The following is a 14,025-nucleotide window of genomic DNA, read 5'->3' as shown; positions in this document are numbered from 1 at the left end:
CTGTTAATTTCACATGTCAATGTGACTAGGCTATGGTGCCCAGTTGTTTAAACACTAGTGTAGGTGTGGCTATAAAGGTATTTTTTTTCTTCAAATAAATCAACACATTTACTATCAGTTAAATTCAATTGAAACAAATGACTCTGTAATACGGTTGGGTTTCATCCAGTCAATGAAGGCTTTAAGGGAAAGACTGAGGTTTCCTGAAGAAGAAATTCTGCCTAAAGACTGCAACATAGAAATTCTCCTTGAAATTCCAGACTGCTGGCTGGCCTGCCCACAAATGTTGGATTTTCCACTGTCACAACTGTGTGCATGAACCAATTCTTGGAAGCTCTGTCTATCTTCTCTATCATTTATTTACTATCTACCTACAATCAATCAATCAATCAGTCAATCTATCAACCATCTATCTACTTATCTACCTACCTACCTACCTACCTACCTACCTGTTTATCTATCTATCTATCTATCTATCTATCTATCTATCTATCTATCTATCTATCTACTTGTTTATCTATCTATCTATCTACCTACCTACCTACCTACCTACCTACCTACCTACCTATCTATCCATCTATCTCTATAACGTATCTATCCATCCATTCATTCAACCTATTTGTTCTGTTTATTTGGAGAATTGTGAATAATAAGGAAGATAAAGATGTGGATAGGAGACTGGCAATGAAGAAGGATAGGATTCTGAAATCAAGTCATGCAATTTGAAAGGCAACTACTAGCATGCCACTGGCACCTAATAATGAATACTTAACCAGGCAATTTTAATTGATGATGTGATCTGAGCTAAGCCTCATGAACCAGTACTGGCATAATCACTAAGTCATAAGGTCAAGTGTACACATCAGTGATACATTAAACAATGGAAATGCTTCATTCAGAATTGTTCCTACTCAGGTCTTCAGAGTATGAATAAATTATAGGAACGAGGAGTCCATACTTCATTTGTCTACCTGGGTCACACCAATGCCTTACCTCAGTTCACACCATGACCAGCTGATGATGAGAACAGCTTGTTTGTTAATGCAAAGTGATAAAGGGCTCCTGGTCCAGTAAAGACCCATAAAAGGATGTATCTAAAGAACGGTGACTAGGGGAAATCTTCTCAGAAGCAATAGCCTGGGTAGTGCATTTGATCATGCACTTTGAAGAAAGAAGTAGTCTGAGGTAGGAATAAACATGACTCACTGGCAGTGGTGAAAGTCTTAGAGATCAGAGGCAAGGAGATGTATATGGATGGACCTGTGGGAACAGACAGAAAGTGTGTAGAACTCCATGTCTCATGTCAATTCTAATCAGAGAATATTCATCCCAGAGAAAGGACTGAATACTAGCTGTCCAGAATGTCTCATTCAGGAGATGCTAGTCAGCATCTGTCCTTGGCTTTCCCACTGTTTTCCCATGAACAAAGGAGTCGTGAATGCAGCGATGGAAGCTATGCATAGTTGAACTGGCATTAAATTCATCTCACTGAGTTTATTCTAGCTACCACTGAAAAATTTACCTCCACAATTCAAGGAGATGATTTAGCTACTTTCTGGCGAGCTGGTAATATTAGTCAGCTCCTACCCTTCAATGATTCATTTTATTGAGAATGATACATATCCAAAGTATGGATGTATCTTCCTTCCCTGCAGTGCCTTAAGACAGAAGGCTCATATGACAATGGGCATAGGACTATGGAGCCACTTGTCCTCCTTTGAATTGCATCAACAGGAATCTGATAGCCAACCATCTTAAAGCAGAGCTAAGCCACAGCATGGAGAAGACACTATGAGTGGAGGTGCTATCCTTTCAGATGCCATTACATGGTGCTGTGTCATAAAAATGATCAATATGGATCTGAGATCCAAGGAATGGAAAGAGGAGTTACTACCCTCATCATTAATTCTAATCCATTTACTTGAAGACTTTGTGCTTGCCATCTACAAAAGTCTAAGTTTTTCTGCATTAAAGATCCTGACTCCTGGTAGAAGGGGAACACTTCTTTCAGGGTACACAAAAAAAATTCCACAAAACCAAAATCAGTAAACTAACCATGTGGTTATTTGGGGGCACCTCATGCCTGTAGTCTAGCATGTAGAAAAGGAAGAATTCTTACATTGGCAGGAATCATTGATCCTGATTATCATAAAGATACAGGACTGCTATACAATGAGAGTGGGGACAATAATGTCTACAATCCACAGAAGTTATGGGGGAACATCTTGGTGCTTCCATGCCTAGTGATAGCTATAAATAGGAAATTGAAACAGCCATGGTTTCAGAAGTACATAGTAGCCTGGGCTAGCTCCCTTAGAAATGAGTCTGGGTTACTCTATGGGACAAAAAACACAGACCAGCAGAAGAATAGCTGAAGGTAAGAGACAACTTGCATGGAAAGTGCAGAAAGATGGTGAATGTCAATTACAGCTTTGTAGTGCCATACCTTGTTCCATGAAACCTCCAGCTATAAAGGATTGTGGGTTTACTTTTGTTTGCTTTTTAGAAATTGTGAGTGGGTCCCACTTTGAAGCAGCACAGAAAGGGCATTAGAACAATGTAAACTTAACAAGAAGCATGGGATTGTAAATCAAAACATTAGCTTACTCTCTGAAAAATAAAAGAAGCATATGTAATAAAATTTGTCTTTAGAAAACATGTAACTTCTTTCCTTCTCTTTCAAAATATAATGAAGGGGACATGAGAGGTTGCTTTGCCTGTTATTCAGAAAAATCTAAATGTGAGACATTCTGATAGGCAGGAAACGATGTGCATGTATATGTCTATCTCTCACTGCCCAGTAATATTGGTAATTAAAAGTTTAAAAAAATCAAACAGTCTTAAATCTTAGATCTTACGTAAATTCTTCCTGTTGTGAGCTACACTGGCTCAACAATTGATAAATATTCATTTCATTGTCACTCTGGATTTGTACACCATTACTAAACTATCTTCTGATATCTCCAGTAAATAATCTTAGTTAACAAGCAAAAATGAAAAGACAGAAGATTTTGTTCTGGGATTTCCAAGTTCCTGTATCTATTATTACTTACACAGACTGCTTTTGGAACTGAGAACCTAGGATTTAAACAAATACTTCTCAAAAAAGCTTTCAGATACTTATTTTCATATCCATTGCTCTTGGCACATACTCTCCTGAATTATGACAGCAATCCAATGGAGGGTTTTATTGACCTGATTCTGATCTGTCTCAAACCCAGCCTCCAGACTTCTACTAGAGTGTACTCTCAAAATGGAAATCTGATGATGCTGACTTTCTGATATAAAATTTCAGAGGCTCCTCCATCATTCTATAAAACCCTCTGTGTTTGGGCCCCTACAACACCTTGCCAGCCTCATCTGCTGACACAGTTTATTTCTCCCTTTCATGTCTAAAAATGTACTCAGCTTCACTAAGTATTGTTTATGTGTCACATCCATATGTGGCAAATACACTGTAATTAATTGTCTAAATACTTCTCTTGTATGCTCTTCAAGGAGAGATTCCCCATTTCCTTGATGAATAATAATTGTGTGTTGAATTGGGCCATACCTTGGAAAGATGCTAGTGGCCAGTAGACCTTCTTCATACTTAAAGACACATGAGAAGTCTTGGATGAGAGAAGCCAAAATGTAATTGTGAAAGCCACAGTGGAATAATGTAGGTGGACCATTAGCATACGCCACCCACAAAAATTAACTCAAAATGGACTAAAGACTTGAATATAAGACCCAAAACCATAAAACTCCTAGAAGAAAACATATGTCATAAATTCTTTGACATTGGTTTTGTGATATTTTGGCTCTGGCTCCAAAAGCAAAGGCAACAAAAGCAAAACTAAACACATGAGACCACATCAAACTAAAAAGCTTCTGCACAGCAAAGTAAATCATCAACAAAATGAAAAGGCAACCTACTGAATAGAAGAAAATATTTGCAAATCATATATCTGATAAGGAGTTAATATTCAATATATATAAAGAATTCATACAACTCAGTAGCAAACAACAACAGCAACAAAAAACTCAAACACTCCAATTAAAAAATGGACAGAAGATATGAATAGACATTTTTCCAAAGAAGATATACAAATGACCAACAGATAGATGAAAAAATGCTCAACATCACTAAGTCTCAGGGAAATGCAAATCCAAACCATAATGAGATATCTCACACCTGTTACAATGGTTATTATCAAAAAGACAAGAAGTAACAAGGTTGTGCAGAAAGGGAATCCTTGCGCACTGCTGGTGGGAATAGACATTGGTGCAGTCACTATGGAAAACAACATGGAGGTTCCTAAAAAAATTAAAAATAGAACTACTGTATGATCTAACAATTCACTTTTGGATATTATCTGAAGAAAACAAAAACACTAACTCAGAAAGACATCTGCACCCACATGTTCATTTTAGCATTATTTATAATAGCCAAGACATGGAAAGAACCTAAGTGTCTAATGATGGATGAATAGGTAAAGACAGAAATAAATAGAATTAAAAAAAATAATACACATACACATAATGGAGTGTTATTCAGGCCTAAAAAAAAGAATGAAATCTTGCCATTTGTGACAACACGAATGGACCTTAAGGGGATTATCCAAGTGAAATAAGTCAGAGAAAGAAAAATACCGTATGATCTCACTTATATGTGGAGTCTACAAAATAAAAACAAAACCAACTCATAGATACAGAGAACAGATTGGTGGTTGCCAGGAGCAGGGGGTAGGGCAGGGGGACTCTACAAAATAAAAACAAAACCAACTCACAGAAACAGAGAACAGAATGGTGGTTGCCAGGGGCAGGGGTAGGGTCGGGGGTAGGTTAAATAGGTCAAAAGGTATAAACTTGCACTTATAAAATAAGTGAGTCATGGAATATAATGGACAGCATGGTGACTACAGTTACCATACCATACTGCATATGTGAAAGTTGCTAAGAGAATAGATATTAAAAGTCCTCATCACAAGAAAAACATAAATTTGTAACTGTGTATGATGATGGATATTAACTACATTTGTTGTGATGATCATTGTGCAAATATTGAATCATATTGTACACCTGAAACTAATATAATTAGTTTCAATTATGTCAGTTATATCTCAATGGAAAAAAAACCCCACAATTTTGAAGACTAGATTTGTGACCACAGGAATAGCTTATTCTATAGCAGTAGACTGAATTAATTAGGATATAAAAAGAGCCAATGCAAGTGTGCATTCAATGAGTGGTATAATGGTCCAAAGAGACTGTGGATGGAAATGGGAAATTGAAAAAGGGAGTTTGTGGAAATCCACTTCGAGGGAGGAATTCTTGTCATTCTTCAACCGCTCTTGTCATGTAAGAATGTAGATCTCTTCCCAGACAGAAAAAGAAACAATGTGGAAGTGAGGAGGCATGTGTCCTGAGATGCATGAGGCCACTCCAACTGGACCAAATCACATTTTCAAAGGTAAGAATGTTCAATAAAATTCCTGAAAAGTCCTCAGAGATCAATAAGCACATTATATAAAGGCAGTAAAGATGATATGGCATTTTTGGAGTTTGGTATATCAGATGAAAACCCACCTGATACTTTTAACCAGTTGGATGACCATTGATTTTGATTTCTGTTAAGAGATAAAAATGCTGGGAGTACCAGCTGTTTCTCGGCCAAAGTCGCTGTGGGTCCCCAGCTCTGTAGTAAATGACCAACATCTCTGGATGAGTTCAGTCACCTGTAGCCTGCTTTGTCAGCACAGCTGGCTATTTAGGAACCAGTGGGGGTTTTATTACAAGTTTGTTTATCTTTCAATAGAACCACCTGCCTGGAGTTGAATTGTCTGAGCTATAAATAGAGAAATAGTGCACAGGAAAGTTTTACCATTAAAGAGGAGAAGAATATTAGATGGGGGCAGGGGAACAAATTCTCCTTCTACTTTATGGGAACCTGGGTAGGGTCCTGGGAATTTTTATCCAGTTAGCTTTGGAACTGGAAAATAAAATAATGTTAGAAGCACCAGTATGTTTAAACATCTAAAATCTACTGAATGCCATTTTATAATCTCTTGAAGCCAGGGAAAGAATTCATGGTGGGATATTAGCCTTGTCAACCCTATTAGCAAAATGGCAATTCATAAAGCAAACCATTGTAGTAACCTCTCGAGGTTACAAGCAAGTGGAACATACCCAGTTCTGCAAAACCCAGCTGGGTACAATTCAAAGCCCTCATAGACTCTTTAGAATAATGCATTGTATTATTGGTAGGGTCAAAAATGTCTCAATCAGTGCACATTTTTTTTCCTCTTTTTTTTTTTTTTTAAAATCAGGGCACATTTTTAAAAAATCATGACCAAACTCTTAGCCTATTTGTTTTTGAGATATGCAGTAAAGTATCTTCATATTTCTATGATGTGACATGTGACAGATCAGGAATTTTTAAATTTAATTTGAATCTACCATACCAATGATACTTATCTAAATTACTGGGCCAAACCAGATGATTAACTTTGTTTTCTGCTTCACTACATAAAGGTAAATTTTCCCAGCTTAATTTTTGTTTTGTAACTTTTTAAATTTTGAATGAGTGTTTAGTTTGTAAAGTTTTTGAGATTTTAGAATTTTATTACTAGTATCTTTGAATATTTAAAATTTTTGTATTGTGGTAGAATACACATAACAAAATTATTAACTATTCTTCAGTGCACGCTTCTGTGAGATTATATGTTGCACAACCACCATCACCATCCATCTCTGTAACTCTTTTCATCTTGTGAAATTGAAGCTTTCTATCCATTAAACAATAATTCTCCATTCTTTCCTCCTCCCAGGCCCTGGCAATCACTATTCTACTTCCTGTCTCACAGATATATTTTTGAGGAAAACATGATATCAAATATTTTTCCCATTATTTTATTTACCTCATATATTTTCCTCATTTATTCTGATCAAATATAAACATTGACAAATTATGCTATGCGTGATACTGACTTCACTCATTTTTTCAGTTAGTTTATTTGTTTGTTTGTCTGTTTACAGTGTGAGCAGGGGAGGGCCAAAGAGAGGGGGAGAGAGAGAATCCCAAGCAGTCTCTGCCCTGACAGAGGGGCTCAATTCCATGAACCATGAGATTACAACCTTATCCAAAATCAAGAGTTGGATGTTCAACCAACTAAGCCATCCAGGTGCCCTCACGGGAACTTTTTTTTTTTTTTTTTTTTTGGTGAGTGTGGGGATGTAAATTTTTGTTTGTGGGAATGTAAGTTTTCGTTTCACTTGGGTAAATATTGAGGAGTGCAATGGCAGGATCATGTGGTGAGTGCATGTTTAGCCTTTTAAAAAACTGCCAAGCTGTTTTCTAAAGTTGTTGTGCCATTTTGCATTCCTACCGGCAGTGTATATAAGAGTTCCGCTTGCTCCAAAATCCCTGCCAGCATTTGGTATTGTCAGTGTTTTTTGATAATAGCCAATCTAATATGTTTATAATGGTATCTCATTGTGGTTTTAATGTGCATTTCCCAAATGACTAATGATTCTGAGCATCTGTTTATGAGCTCATTTGCCATCTGTATATCTCCTTTGGTATGTTCAAATATTTTACTCATTTTTCAAATTGGGACTTTTGTTTGATGTTTTCTTGTTGAGTTTTGAGAGTTCTTTATGTATTCTGGATGCAAGTTCTTTGTCAGAAGTTGTTTTCACTATGTTAATTTCTTTTCTTTTCCACACAAATTTTAGAATTAGCTGGTGATATTCACAAAAAATCCTGACAGGATTTTGACTGGGATTAGGTTAAGCCTATTGTGCAATCTGGTTATCTATAGATACAGAGATATAGTTAAAGATATAGATATAGATATAAATATAGATGATATAGATATATCATGGCGTGCTCTTTCTATACATACATATATATAAATATATATATATATATATATAATTTCATATATATTTAGAATATATAAAGGGTATTTCACAATCAATTAATCAAATCCCTGCATTTAAAAAATATCTACCCCTAGGGGCACCTGGGTGGATCAGTTGGTTAAGCATCTGGCTCTTGATTTTGGCTCAGGTCATGATCTCATGGTTTGTGAGTTGGAGCCTGGGTTGGGATATTCTCTCTCTCCCTCTCTCTCTGCCCCTCCCCTGTTCTCTCCCTCTCTCTCTCTCAAAATAAATAAACATTAAACAGAAATTTAAAAATATCTACCCTTATGTCTCATCTACCTAATCAACCTTGCCTGTGTTCAACTCCATTAGTGCTTGGGTTACTCATTTGCTTATTAATTAATCCTTTGAATGAGTGTTTACTGAACACATATTATGTGCTAGAAATGCAGCAAAGACCCAAATGATAAAGATGCAACTTTACCATTAATGTATTTGCCAAAGATTGAGGTATGAACAAGATGTTCTAGAAGTCAGAGAGAAGACACCTATATCAGATCGCATAGTAAGTAAAGGCTTTTCAGAAGAGGTGTTTCTTTATGCTGAAGTTTGAAGGAAAGGTTTCTCACTACATATATGTAGTATACACTTTACTATTTTCTACACTTAGTTATCATTGTTTACCCAATGTGAACCCCTAGTAAGTGTGAGGTGGGCTTTGTAATTCAGCCACTCTACCTACAGGATCAGGGGCACACACTTTTGCCAATGCAATCAATCAAATGTTGGGATAAGGCTTCTTAGTGTCTCCCCAGTATTCTGAGAGAAGAGGGTTGAAGAAGGACAGTCCGGTTTTGGTGCTGGATTCTAAGGTAGAGATGTTACTATAGAGACAATGAGTTAGCTGCTCCCTTTAGGCATGTGAAAGTTAGAGAGTAAGCAGGGAAAGGCAGCCTTCCAAGAGGAGAGGAAGAGCAGGACGATACAGACCCTGGAGGGAAGAGGATGGAGAAACTCTGAAACCCTCAGAACCTGTTGGTTTTCCAGTTCCTGTAGGGTCCAGTTGAACCTTACTTCCTTAAGCTCACTGTACAATTTTCTCACAAATCTGACTTTTCATTAGAACAAGTTAGGGATGACTTCTGATTTTTGAAGCCAAAAGAGCCTTGATTGTATTAGAGATTTAGCAGGAGGCGTTGAACCCTTGAGACAATGTGGGATTGAATGTATCATCAAAGTGGAATGGAGTGGAGCTGCTGAGGAGCTAACTGGTGATAGAGCTCGTGTGAACCAAGGTTCTAATGGTCCGTGTCTTCTAAACCATGAACAACAATTACTCAACCTTTCAGAATCTCCTTTACTCCTAATTCGAAGCAAGCAATTCTCATTTGATTTCTTTCCTAAATATTTGCCTGTTCCTTCATGTCTCCTTTAGTGTTTAGATCCGGGGTCAGAAAAACTTCTGTAGAGAGCCAGATTATAAATATTTTAAGCCTTACAGGCCATGTGTTGACACCACTCAATTCTGCCTGATGGTGTGAAAGCAACCATGGCAATACACAAACAGATGAACATGGCAGCTTTCCAATAAAACTCTATTTACTGACACTGAAATCAGAATCTCATATTTTCACATGTGAAGAAATAATATTGTTTTGATTTTTTTCCCCCAACCATTACAAAATGTTAGCTTGTGGGTGTACACAAACAGGCAGGTCAGAGTTGCCAGCCTCTGTTTTAGAGGCTCCATAGGACTCTTGTTTCACTTCCTCAGAAAGTCTTTTTCCTCTCTGCCTGAGAACCCATCTTTGTTCTTCCAACTAGTTTTTCCATCCCATGACTGAATTTCAAAACCAGAAGTCTTAGATGCATAAATTGCTTGGTCCTCATTTCCTTCATCTACTCCCGCCATGTTTTCTTAGATCATAGGCAAATTTATCCTAATTCTTTAGCTGCAACTCATTCCTGACTCCAGCTTTCTTACACCTGTTCTATCACAATCTCTTCCAAGATAAATTCTCCTAAGAGACTCCTGACCCATTGCTACAACTTTCTTCTCCAACATGCCACATGTTCAAATCTTTTCCTTTTTCCTCTTCATGATGTTTTTGGCCTATTTCAACACAGTTTTCTTAACAAAATTCATTAAAAAGACACAAAATGCAGGGCACCTGGGTGGTTCAGTCCGTTAAGTGTCCCATTTCAGCTGGTCATGATCTCTTAGTGGGCTCTGTGCTGACAGCTCAGAGCCTTAAGCCTGCTTTGGATTCTATGTCTCCCTCTCTCTCTCTGCCCCTCCCCTGCTCACACTTTGTCTCTCTCTCTCTCTCTCAAAACTAAATAAACATTTAAAAAAATAAAACAAAACAAAAAAGAAAAACAAAATGCAGTATAGACAATGTCAATGATAGTTATCTCAGAGTAGCGCATAATTTAGAAAATTCAAAAATATAAGCATAGGATATCTGTTGGGCTTGGTTAGTTCAGTGAAACTCGATGAAAATATATCCATGAGAAAAAAATATAATATTTAAATATCTATACAATAATTATTCCATAACAATATATAATGTATACTATAATTTATTGAAACGGTCACCTAATTTTGGGACGTTTTGGGTAATGGTATTTTTTCACCTTTATTAATATTGCTGTGTTGAAAACCCTAGTGACTGCATCTTCGTACACATCCATGATTATTTAACTATTTAATTAGAATATGTTCCTCAAGCTGGAACTGCTATATCAAGTTTTTTCATATATTTTTTAATTTTATTTTTTATTTTTTAAAATTTACATCCAAATTAGTTAGCATATAGTGAAACAATGATTTCAGGAGTAGATTCCTTAATGCCCCTTACGCATTTAGCCCATCCCTCCTCCCACAACCCCTCCAGCAACCCTTAGTTTGTTCTCCATATTTATGAGTCTTTTCTGTTTTGTCCCCCTCCCTGTTTTTATATTATTTTTGTTTCCCTTCCCTTATGTTCATCCGTTTTGTCTCTTACAGTCCTCATATGAGTGAAGTCATATGATTTTTGTCTTTCTCTGACTGACTAATTTCACTTAGCATAATACTCTCCAGTTCCATCCACGTAGTTGTGCTCTGGAAAACAGTATGAAGGTTCCTCAAAAAACTAAAAATAGAACTACACCATGACCCAGCAATGGCACTACTAGGCATTTACCCACGGGATACAGGTGTGCTGTTTCGAAGGGACACATGTACCCCCATGTTTATAGCAGCACTGTCAACAATAGCCAAAGTATGGAAAGAGCCCAAATGTCCATCGATGGATGAATGGAAAGAAAATGTGGTACATATACATAAGTTTTTTCATATTTTTAAAGACTGTCCATTCATACTCAAAAATTACTCCACAAAAGTATTTTGTCAATTTTTACCTCCTGGGGTAATGCATTGAACAGTTTTCTCATGGGCAAACCAATGCTGGGCATTAGTAATTTTTTTTAATTGCTAAATTAATAGGTGAGAAAATAGGATGCATTAAAAATTAGTAAGGGCTTTAATACTTTGCCTAACATACATTTTCCAATTATTTTCTCAGTTTATGGAATCATTTTCAATTTTATGACTTCTTATGTTAGAGAGGTTTTTAAAGTTTTCATGGTCTTGAGTATTTCATTTGTCAATTTTTTTTTCTTTTCAGTTTCTGCTAGTTGGTTAGTGATATATATTAAATAATATTCCATTTTTATTGGTTAGAATAAAACTTATAGTGAAAACATCATTTTGAAAACATTTTGTGTTTCTTTTTTCCATTGATGTTTCTGTATATTCCTGTTACAGTCTTTTAAATATTATAAATATACAAAGTTCCATATAATTATTTTTTTCTTATTTTATATATGAGCCTAGAGTGAATAGACGGTTTCCAGGTCAAATTATCCCAGTGTTCGTCTAGTCTTATTTTGTGTAAGAAATGAAGTCATGGAAAAACCGGATTTAAGTTTTCTGTTTTCTCATTACACCATTGAAAATTCCTGTTATCTCCACACTAGAATGTAAGCGTCTCAAGATCAAGCACCCTTTTCACCCATCCCAGATTCCTCGGTGCCCCTCAAAGTACTGGTGCTTTATCCAAATCCCTAATTTTATGAGATTAGGACATTGCCTAAAGCCACACTGCAAATAGGTAAGTTAGCAGAGAAACAATTAGTTCCAAGGTCTCTTGATTTGTGGTTTAGTGGTTTTTGCTTTGACTTTCTTCTTTAGTTCACTTGTATTTCTTATTTATTTCTGTAGATGCCATATTTCTATTGAGTCTTTGACTACCAAAAGAAAAAAAGAGAGAGAGAGAACTATGTCCTCACACCGGTCATCACTGCAAATGCTAGGATTTCTGATTTTGTGTACTCCTTACTTGGTTGCTTGTTTTCAAGGAATAAATTAATATAACTTAAAAGATCTGGGAATTTAAATTTATTTATCATAAAATAAGTGTTTAGTGAAATTCTACTTTTAAATATAGGCATATTTTTAAAGTCTTATTGTAGATCAAGATTATAATTCCTTTTTAAGGTTGTTTTTTAAGTTTTATAAAGGTGAACCCCTTGGGAATCACCTCTGAATCTAGTGAGTGCCTGATACCTGATAGAAGTTCAATCAATGTAGTTAAAGCAAACTGAGTTCTCATTATCCAATCATACAGCCGCTTTGATGTTTTCTCATTGCACACACATATGCCCCCCCCCACACACACACAAACTGGTTTGTAAGTACATGTGGATGTTCTTTGTTGCATTTGCCACATATTAGTTCAGTTGTCTATATAGGCTTTATATTTTTTTAGATAAGAATGTCCTCTAGGTTAAGACTCATTCTTGAAGATGTGACTTAGGCATTGCCTCGTCTCTACACCCTCCTCCAAACCTTCCTTGACTCCTTCAGGCTTAGGTGACCCTTCTCTAGATTTCCATGCTGACAGTTATTACTTTGTGCACTTTGTATAATTATCTGGTATATACTTGTAACCTCTTCTAGATTATTAACCTAGCACAAATGCTAACCTGGGACATTTGTCAAAACTATCTGTTTATGAATGAATACATGTGCAATGCCCTTAATTTAGAGCCAGCCTAAGATTCAGGTTGATAGGTGGTTTACCAAGGATTTTCAGATTTGAAATCTATTAAAAAAATCTGACATATTTACGAAACCTAATAAACAGCTGAAACATAAATACTCTGTTAGGAATGTTTTACAATTGTCTTTCAAATTAACAGTGATCAATTCCTGTCTCGCACAAAGTGTACAATTAGTGTGCACCAAACTAAACCCAGGTCTGACAGCATGTTTCTATGTGGGGACAAAGGTTCAGAGTAGCTACTAGATGTGAAATCCTACAGCTTCCTGGACTTAAAGTCACCCCAAGTGTATGGTCTTGTATATACAGAGATATATATCAGAAGGATGGAAATATGTTTAGAAATGTTCATGTTCTTTCTCAATATATAAAATGTGTTAGTTACTATAGCAACAACAGATATAGATTCACTTATTCGTTTTTTATTATGAGAAAAATAAGCAGAAGCTGAAATATTTTACAATAAACTTTTCCATAGATGTCTAGAGGAATATTTTTGCAATCATCTATGATATTTGAAAGAATATGTTAAAATGGGAATGGAAGATTTTTTCTTAATAAAAAGTCATTGAACTATTCACAAAAAACCATCAAGTGACATATACTTCCAAATAATATGAAACCTTCCAGTGTAGGATGAGTAATATTTTGTTTTTGCTATTTGGATCTGAAAAGGAGTCAGATTTATTTTAAGCGAACAATACCTAAAACTTAGAACTATGAATAACACCTTTGAATGCCAAATGTTTTCCTTTTTTAGATATAATATGCAGTCACAAATGAGCATATTTTACATTTTTAAATAAATAAGAATTCAATGACCAAAAATTACCTTATTGCAAGAAATATTAACCACTGAGGAAAACAAGGAAGAAACTCCCAAGAAAACACAAGATTTTCAGCAGTGAAATGATCACCGCATCATTATTATATCTGTTAGGGCAGAGAGTCTAAGTTGGTTAACATATTAATTAAAATATGCAGATAAACTAGGAGAGCCGCCAAGCAATACAGAGTTTAACGATGTCTTAAAACGTAGTTCACA

This window comes from Acinonyx jubatus, chromosome B4 (assembly GCF_027475565.1).
Source record: "Acinonyx jubatus isolate Ajub_Pintada_27869175 chromosome B4, VMU_Ajub_asm_v1.0, whole genome shotgun sequence".
Taxonomy (NCBI): Eukaryota; Metazoa; Chordata; class Mammalia; order Carnivora; family Felidae; genus Acinonyx; species Acinonyx jubatus.
This window is presented reverse-complemented; position numbering follows the sequence as displayed.